Source organism: Sus scrofa, chromosome 2, assembly GCF_054392235.1.
Source record: "Sus scrofa isolate SSC_HxYL_T2T_F1_AM1 chromosome 2, Sscrofa_HxYL_maternal_Yorkshire_Landrace_v2.0, whole genome shotgun sequence".
In the NCBI taxonomy this organism is placed as follows: Eukaryota; Metazoa; Chordata; class Mammalia; order Artiodactyla; family Suidae; genus Sus; species Sus scrofa.
Genome location: NC_139384.1, coordinates 81,019,052 through 81,026,161, shown reverse-complemented (window position 1 = coordinate 81,026,161; position 7,110 = coordinate 81,019,052).

Here is a 7,110-nt window from a genome sequence, read left to right as displayed (position 1 = left end):
TTTTCATAAAGGGGCTACTTACAGAGTTTTGTAGGAGTGATGTAGAAAGACTAAAAGGTTGTTGGACCAGTAGCTGGTAAAGGCAGAGTTCTAACACCACTAAAGCTTGAAGGAACAATTACTGAAATCAAGAGACAAGAGAGGAGAGAAATGTATTGCAGGAGGACTCTCAAGGAGGTCAGAGGTAGCATTCAGTCCCAGGTTCTGCAGGGAATAGCCAGTGCCAGACTTAGTCTCTTACTTCAGTTTCATGCCTAGACTCCCCCTTAACCAAACCCAGCCAGAAGCCCATTGATAATAGTTCATACTGACTAACCTTCCTAGGTGCAGCAAGGTAGAGTTAAAGGGATCCACCAAGGGGAAGGAAACTAGAACTGCTCACCTCTTTTGCTTCTTAGAATCTACTCTTGTCAGTTACCTGGGTGGAAAGTTTATGACCCTGCCTAGGAATTCCATAGCTACTGTAGCATCCTGGGCCTGTCAAAGCACTGATATACTCCCAGCTGTAGTCTAAAATTGTTTCCTCCATGGGTATGGGGTTGGGAGGAGAGTACAAAAAATAACCTAAAGTTTTGGTTCCTTGAGGGGTAAAGGAGACAAAGTAAGAGTCCCATTGAACTTTATGGCTGCTATGAGACCAGCATACAAAGAGAGACGTCACCATAACTTCTGGTGTGGGTAATGAGCCTGTCATCCAGATGTGGGTCTTGTTAAACAGTGATGGCCAAGAAGAAAACATTTGGCATTCAGCTAATCCAGTGGGATGTTTCTTGATACTCTTCCCAATTTTGTTAAGTGTAACAGCTATAATCTGAGAAGGATGTCGTGGCCAGGTATTCAGACTCTTCAGTGATGAGGATATGGATTATCCCTCCAAGTAAGCTACCTAGACCACAGAGATGCTTGTCAAGGGTGAAGGAAATGTAGGAGAGAGTAGTAGAGGAATGTGATGCTAAAAGTATCAGCAGCAACACTGAAAATTGCTGTGGACAGCTAATTTGTCCCACTGATCTTGTACATTTCTCCAGGCAACAAGAGCCACCAAAATCCTATGTGCATTTACTTTTAGAAGCAAGTATATCTGAGTGGCATAATTGGTGGACCCTAATGGAGACTTCTTTTAGAACTAAGTTCAACTGCTGGAAGTGTTGGCTGCTAATGGCTTGTGCAGCCAATTCACTAGGAATTTCCTTGGACCAAAGAAAAATGCCACACCTAAGGTGATGGCAACTCTTGAGGGGCTAGTTCACTTACAGTGACTGGTTCATTTGAGGAGTACAAACGTGCAATTAATTTGCCTCAATTTGAGACACCCATGAAGGGCCACCCCAGGTCCAGAACTCCCCATGGGATCAAGGGTAGTCCTCATTTTTAACTTATCACAGTTCTGTCTTCGTCTGCTCAATTTTGGTTCTCTCCTTTAGAGATAGTTGCTTCAGGCAAGTGACAGACTTTTCATACTAAAGTTTCTTCTTCTGTAAAATGGGAACAAAAAAGAGTGCCTCTGTAAACATATATTAAGGATTAGACTAGTTAATATATGTAAAGCACCCATGAGACTTTCTGGTATATAGGAAACATTGTATATTTATTTCATCTTTCATTATGAATGAATTAAAATTCATTGTAGGATTATACTGAGCAAAATAAGCCACACTCAAAAGTAAATATTGTACAATTATATTTGTATGAATTTTAAGAACAAGCAAAAAATCTGTGATAGAAAAATAATCAGAACAGTGATTATTTTAATCTGAGCTGAACTTGTGGGGGAGGAGGTAAGGGAGGAGCAGGGATTGGCTGAAGGGACAGGAAGGAACTTTATGGGGTGAGGAGAATGTTCTATATCTCAGTAGGAGTATGAGTAACCTAGGTATGTGCATTTATCAGAATGCACTGGCTGTATATATTTAAGACCTGTACATTGCACTGTATGTAACATACCTAAGTTTATATCAGCTTTGTTATGTCAAGTGTAAAAAGCCATTTATTGTATGATTCCATTATGTGCCATTCTGGAAAAAGCAAAACTCTAGGGAAGAACAGCAATTCAATGATTCCCAGGAGCAAGGGGTAATGACAGAGGGCGATGACTATAAAGGGACAGAACAAAGGAACTTGAGACTGATGAAATTATTTTTTCAGGTCTGTCTATGTTCACTGTGTTGATGGATATATAACTCTAGTATTTGCCAAAGCCTATAGAATTGTAGCACTACAAAGAGTGAATATTACTGTGAGTTCAAAAACAAAAATCCACCATATAGTGGAGGGGATGCAAAATGGAATGCAAATGATAACAAATGGATTAACTATATGAAAATGAATAACATAACCACAGTGAAGGGGGCAAAAAGAAAAGCAGATTTACCTTAGAAATCTGTTTTGACCAGATAGTGTAAGGCTGAATACAAAAACAACTGTCTGGGAGGTCAACAGTTAAAGATCTAACATTGTCACTGCTGTGGCTCTGATCAATGCTGGCATGGGTTTGATCCCTGGCCTGAGAACTTCGACATGCTGTAAGTGCAGCCATAAAACAAAACAAAACAAAACAAAACAAAAAAACCCTGTCCAGAAATTCTGTATGCCAATTCAAAAACTTTTTTCATATGGTGCAGATTAGCAGTTCTGAAATTTTGTGTGTATACTAGGGTTGAACAACTAAGTAAATATAAAAGTGGGTAGTTTGAGCCAGTTTCTCTCTGTCTAAGAAAGATGTTACAAATGAGGACAGAGAAAAGGCTGTCGTGAACACTGTGGTGTTGGATTAGAATCGGAGATAGTATGAATTTCTGGTGGTTTGTTGTTGGTGGTTGTCTTTTTAGGGCCACAACTGTACATTATGGAGGTTCCCAGGCTTGAGGTTGAATCGGACCCCTATACAGCTGCTGGCCTACACCACAGCTATAGCAATGCTGGGTCCAAGCTGCATCTGCAACCTGCACCACAGCTCATGGCAACACCAGATCCTTAACCCACTGAGCAAGGCCAGGGATTAAACTCATGTCCTCATGGATACTAGTTGGGCTCGTTAACTGCCGAGCCAGGACAACTGCTGAGCCAGGATGAGAACTCCAGAATTCATGGTTTTTGATGGATGGGTGGAGATAGGTAGATGTGTGTATGTGCACAGGATAGTATACATTCATATATTTCCAAGGCCTATCAGCTCTGAAGGCCTAGAAGCAATGATATTCCAGTAGCAATGAGAATACCTGTCACCTACCCAGACAGTATTGTCTAAAGTACTATTTTAAAAAAATTAGCAGGGGGTGGAGTACCCAGGCTCTTTGGAGAAATGATTGATTACAAGGCTGGGGTAGGGAAAATACAACCTTAACCTGAAGCCTGAACTATTTCTGAAGAATCTTCCAATGCAAATAAAATATTGACAAAGAAGAAGCTCCAAGATTTGCCTTAAAATTCCCTCCTAGGTCTTTAAATAACGTCTAAGCTATGCATGTGCAGGGGAAGACTCTAGGATGATTAGAAGAGAATAACTACTGAAAGCTGAAAATTGTGCCAAAATTTCAGAGTTCACACACATGCCAGGAGTTGGAGGTTGGATTTTTGTACTCATCTGGAGTGGAGTGACCTTGGTAAAAAACAAGAGTAAAACAGGTTTCAGGAGTTCCTGTCGTGGTGCAGTGGCTAACGAATCTGACTAGGAACCATGAGGTTGCAGGTTCGATCCCTGGCCTTGCGCAGTGGGTTAAGGATCCAGCGTTGCCGTGAGCTGTGGTGTTGCTGTGGTTCTGGCGTAGGCCGGTGGCTATAGCTCCAATTGGACCCCTAGCCTTGGAACCTCCATATGCTGCAGGAGCGGCCCTAGAAAAGGCAAAAAGACAAATAAATAAATACACAGGTTTTAATTAGGACCCTAGAAATGTCCCATCCTGAGAGTAAGTATCATTCACTAAGAGTGAGGACTGCTTCTTAGAAGTCAGTGCAAAACTGAAATAGCCCTGCCCTAACAGTCTAAAACTTAGCCTTCATATTCTCAAGATGACTCATTTGTATTATCACGCCTGCCATAACAAAACCCAATCTTTAGAGGAAGTTAACACAATTAAGAACCTCTACAAACTATTTTTCACAAGATTCAGCCCACAAGGGAAGAATACTAGACCCACGAATCAGCAGGAAAATGTTCTCAGTTATGAATATATAAAACAATAGAAGCAAACCCAGACACAATCCAGATGGAGTTGACCTGACAAGGACTAAAAAATAACAGGGAATAATATGTTAAAGAAAATGGAGGAAGCATGGACAGATTGTAGAAAATGAAAAACTACAAATCTTCAAAGCAACCAAGGGAAAAGGAGCTTTCAAAGGAGCATCAGTAATACTGATGACTTCTCAAAAGAAACTATGAAAGCAAGAAGGCAGTGAATGACATTTGATATTAAAGGGTTTAATGGAGGGGGGAGGAAACCCAATCAAAAATTTTATGACCTAAGAAAAAAATTCTTTGAAATTGCAAAGATGTGTTTCAACAAATGTAAATAAAGCAAAAGTCAAAAGAATCAACAGCATAACTGTACTTCAAGAAATACCAAAGTGTTTGTCAGGCTGAAAGAAAATGATTCCATGTGGAAAGACATGATTTAGGAATTATCATCAGCAAGAAACAGAATGTAGGTAAATTTAATGAATATTGACTGTATAAAACAACCCTGTGTAGTTTTACAACTTTTATGAAAGTCTAAACTTTTTCAAAATAAAATCCTTTTAAAAACATGTTAAACTGATCCCCCAAATAGAGATGCTGGGAACCTCAGCAGGTGATGCTCAAAGTCTGCATCCAATAGTAAAGCTGACAGAAGCCCTAGCAAGGGACCACCAATCCCATCAAAACTAGAGGCAGTAGGTAGCAGCTGTCATCCAAATACAAATGATGGGGTCCGAGAAAACAAGACTGCATTCTCCAGAAACTATAAATGATGGGGAATTCCAGCAGGCACCTTCCAGTCACTTCAAATACTAAACACTACAGCAGCCCCATACGTGACTCAGCTGCTCCTCAATACTAGAGAATGGAGTGCCCCAGCTCAAATCTGTCTATATAAACATAAAAGGGAATCCAGGAAGTGATTCTTGTAGTCCCCACCCCCAATACTGGATAAAACAGTGAGACCTCCATTCAGTGATCACCCCATTCTGTCACATAAATTCTTAAAAAATGGGTGCACCAGACAACTGTGACATATGGAAGTTCCCTGGCTAGGGGTCCATTTGGAGCTGCAGCTGCTGGCCTATGGCATGGCCACAGCAATGCCAGATCCAAGCTACAGTTTTGACCTATGCCACAGCTTGTGGCAATGCTGGATCCGTAACCCACTGAGCTAGGCCAGGAATTGAACCCACATCCTCACAGACACCATAGTTTGTTCTTAACCCACTGAGCCACAACAGGAACTCCAAGTGTTTAAATTTTTTTTTCCAATTTTATGGCCACACCTGAGGCACATGGAAATTCCCTGCCAGGAGTTGAATCCGAGCCACAGTGGCAGCAATGCTAGAGCCTTTAAACCTACTGGATTGAGTCGGGGATTGAACATCACCACTGCAGCGACCCAAGCCTATGAAGCCAGATTTTTAACCCACTGCACCACAGCAGGAACTCCCATGTGACAGATTTGACTTTCATCAACATTTCCGTACAATTCCCATCATGATCTTCACTTTTCACGTAAACCTCAGTTTGTATTTACCAAGATTGGTCTTCATTTATTTTTGTTTGGGTTTTTTTGTTGTTGTTGTTTTTATTAATTTGACCATACCCATGGCATGCAGGGCATGCAGAAGTTCCCACGCCATGGATCAATGCCACACCATTCAGTGAGTGACCTGAGTCATAGCAGTGACCATGCTGATTCTTAACAGCTAGACCACCAGAGAACTCCTGGTCCTCATTGTTATATTATAGACTACAAGCCCATTGAGGCTGAGGGTCTACTTAATGTTTTTAACTTATGTTTGTTTCATCTGGTACTTACACTCAAGGAAGAAATAACTATGCAAATTAGATTTTTCCATAAATTTAATATTATAAATCTGGATTTGGAAATAATTTTTTAAAGTTTAAAAACTAATTTGGAGTTAGTATATTATTTTAAATTTGAGGATTTTCCTGGTGGTCTAGTGGTTAGGACTCGGCACTTTTACCAGCGTGGCCTGGGTTCAGTCCTTGGTCTGGGAATTGGGATCTCCCATCAAGCCACTGCACACCATGACTAAAAAAATTGAATTTTAAAACTCTTAAAGAATTGCAATAACATATGGGAGAATCATGAATGACTTCAATATTTTATCCAAATATGAACTGTCAGTGGATAAAACAAAACAGACAATGTACAACAGGTGTGAAGTTTAAGTTATAAAATGACCTTTGGGATAGAAGAGAGGTTGAAGCATAAGAATGTGCTTATTGTATACATATAGATGGAGGAAATGGCTAGATTCAATAGTAAAAGCTTTGAGGATATCCATTAATCTGATATAGAAGCTCTATCTGTGAGTCTTGATGACTGAGGGTAGTTGTACACCAATACTCTTTAAAAAAAAAGTGGGCAGAATCCCTTGATAAATAGAGGTTAAGTAGTTTTGATGGATCCTAATATATGAATGAATAAATATAAAAATTTATTTATCTGAATGCTTAATATTTCAAAAGCCACAACTGTGGTAGGGACTTGAGAGAGAAAACCTGAATGCCTATTTCTCTTAGAATCTATTTGATTCCTTAAACTTTTCAAAGAGTTCTTCTCATGTCTTATAAAAATAATGTAGCACTTTGGGGCAAAGATGCTGCCCAGTAGCCCAGCACTGGAGGCCAAGATGGAGATCTCCACGGCCACCGTGACCTTGCCCTTGGTGCTGAGGAAGGTGACCTAGACACTGCAGAACACCAGGATACTGAAGGTCAGTAACTTGGCTTCATTGAAAGTGTCAGGCAGGTTCCTGGCCAGGAAAGCCAAGGAGAAGCTCCCCAGGACAAAAGAGCCCAGGTATCCCAGGACACAGTAGAAGGCAGTGACAGAGCCCTTGTTGCACATGATGATGAGGCTCTTGGGCTCAGAATGAGTGTATATCTCAAGGAAA